The sequence below is a fragment of the Filicampus tigris genome, unplaced genomic scaffold (assembly GCF_054856515.1).
Source record: "Filicampus tigris isolate MCC_2025a unplaced genomic scaffold, RoL_Ftig_1.0 HiC_scaffold_29, whole genome shotgun sequence".
NCBI classification, from domain to species: domain Eukaryota; kingdom Metazoa; phylum Chordata; class Actinopteri; order Syngnathiformes; family Syngnathidae; genus Filicampus; species Filicampus tigris.
In genome coordinates this window covers 45,001-47,500 of record NW_028233410.1, presented here as the reverse complement: position 1 = coordinate 47,500, position 2,500 = coordinate 45,001, and positions in this window count along the sequence as shown.

The following is a 2,500-nucleotide window of genomic DNA, read 5'->3' as shown; positions in this document are numbered from 1 at the left end:
CGCCTATAATAGCCCTGGTAGCATAAAAAAGCTCCAGGGCGCAGAGGCCGACGTGCGTAAAAGCATATCCGAGCAACAGGCACCTTCCCCGGGCTGCCACTAGTGCAGTGGTGGCCGCCTATAATAGCCCTGGTAGCATAAAAAAGCTCCAGGGCGCAGAGGCCGACGTGCGTAAAAGCATATCCGAGCAACAGGCACCTTCCCCGGGCTGCCACTAGTGCAGTGGTGGCCGCCTATAATAGCCCTGGTAGCATAAAAAAGCTCCAGGGCGCAGAGGCCGACGTGCGTAAAAGCATATCCGAGCAACAGGCACCTTCCCCGGGCTGCCACTAGTGCAGTGGTGGCCGCCTATAATAGCCCTGGTAGCCCTCAGCCCTGGTAGCCCAAAGCCCTGGTAGCCCACAGCCCTGGTAGCAAAAAGCCCTGGTAGCCCAAAGCCCTGGTAGCCCAAAGCCCTGGTAGCCCAAAGCCCTGGTAGCCTAAATTAATTTTTCCCATTCATTTCAATGGGTTAGGCTACCAGGGGGAGCAGTACCACTTTTGGCCATTAGGGGCGCTGTAGTAGGTAAAAGTTGATCCCCCCAGTCAGGGGATGAGTTTGCCTACTCGCTAGGTTACCCCTGGTTTCACAAAATACAAGGGGCACATTTTCAGAAACCACTTTTTCAGAACTTGCCACCTCCAGAGCTGATCAGGGGAGCCTCGCCAAACATTAATCCAAGATTGGTGAGGGCTCGTCGGACACCCCACGGGCGATGAGTCGGTGTCTGCCTGGAGCTCATGTCACTCTCAAATATTTTCTAAGTCAACCTCCATGCGCACATTGCAATGAGCCTGCCCGACATAGGGGCACTGTGAGCGGACTCACCGGGGGGGGAGAGGGCCCCCCCGCCTGGAGCTCCACGTGTTGGATTATTTTCTATGTCAACCTCCATGCGCTCAACAGAGCGAGCCTGCCCGACCTGGGGGGTGTTCAATCGGACTCCGCGGGCCGGGCGAGGGCCCCCCCGCCTGGAGCTCCACGTGTTGGATTATTTTCTATGTCAACCTCCATGCGCTCAACAGAGCGAGCCTGCCCGACCTGGGGGGTGTTCAATCGGACTCCGCGGGCCGGGCGAGGGCCCCCCCGCCTGGAGCTCCACGTGTTGGATTATTTTCTATGTCAACCTCCATGCGCTCAACAGAGCGAGCCTGCCCGACCTGGGGGGTGTTCAATCGGACTCCGCGGGCCGGGCGAGGGCCCCCCCGCCTGGAGCTCCACGTGTTGGATTATTTTCTATGTCAACCTCCATGCGCTCAACAGAGCGAGCCTGCCCGACCTGGGGGGTGTTCAATCGGACTCCGCGGGCCGGGCGAGGGCCCCCCCGCCTGGAGCTCCGCGTGTTGGATTATTTTCTATGTCAACCTCCATGCGCTCAACAGAGCGAGCCTGCCCGACCTGGGGGGTGTTCAATCGGACTCCGCGGGCCGGGCGAGGGCCCCCCCGCCTGGAGCTCCACGTGTTGGATTATTTTCTATGTCAACCTCCATGCGCTCAACAGAGCGAGCCTGCCCGACCTGGGGGGTGTTCAATCGGACTCCGCGGGCCGGGCGAGGGCCCCCCCGCCTGGAGCTCCGCGTGTTGGATTATTTTCTATGTCAACCTCCATGCGCTCAACAGAGCGAGCCTGCCCGACCTGGGGGGTGTTCAATCGGACTCCGCGGGCCGGGCGAGGGCCCCCCCCGCCTGGAGCACCGCGTGTTGCAATATTTTCTATCTCAACCTCCGTGCGCTCAACAGAGCGAGCCCGCCCGACCTGGGGGGTGTTCAATCGGACTCCGCGGGCCGGGCGAGGGCCCCCCCCGCCTGGAGCTCCGCGTGTTGCAATATTTTCTATGTCAACCTCCGTGCGCTCAACAGAGCGAGCCCGCCCGACCTGGGGGGTGTTCAATCGGACTCCGCGGGCCGGGCGAGGGCCCCCCTTCCTGGAGCTCCGCGTGTTGCAATATTTTCTATCTCAACCTCCGTGCGCTCAACGGAGCGGGCCCGCCCGACCCGGGCGGCGCTCAATCGGACTCCGCGGGCCGGGCGAAGGCCCACCCCGCCCGGAGCTCCTCACCACGCACCGCACCTCCATTCCCCCACCGACCGATCGGCAACCATGACCCGCCATCGGAGGGCCCCCGCCGGCACCGGCCTCGCGCCGGTCGCTCGGGCGGACGGTTCCTCCGGCCAGCGGGTCGCTCTCCAGCGCCGGGGCTACTTCGCGAGCTTGGCCCGCGGCCAACCCCGGCGCGACCGTACGGCAGCGAGGCCGAGGCGACCCACCGATCTCAGCAGTCCTACCACGGAGCCCGCCGCTCGTCCGCGGCCCCTCCCCGCCCCAGCAGCGGGACGGTCGCCTTGCCGGCGGGCCTTCCGGCTAACGCATCGTTTCTCAAACCCTTTCCCCTAGCGCGGCGGCGGCGGGGCTTCCCGCGAGGAGGCCCCCGTCCTACGCCCGCTAAGGCGGCTCCAGCC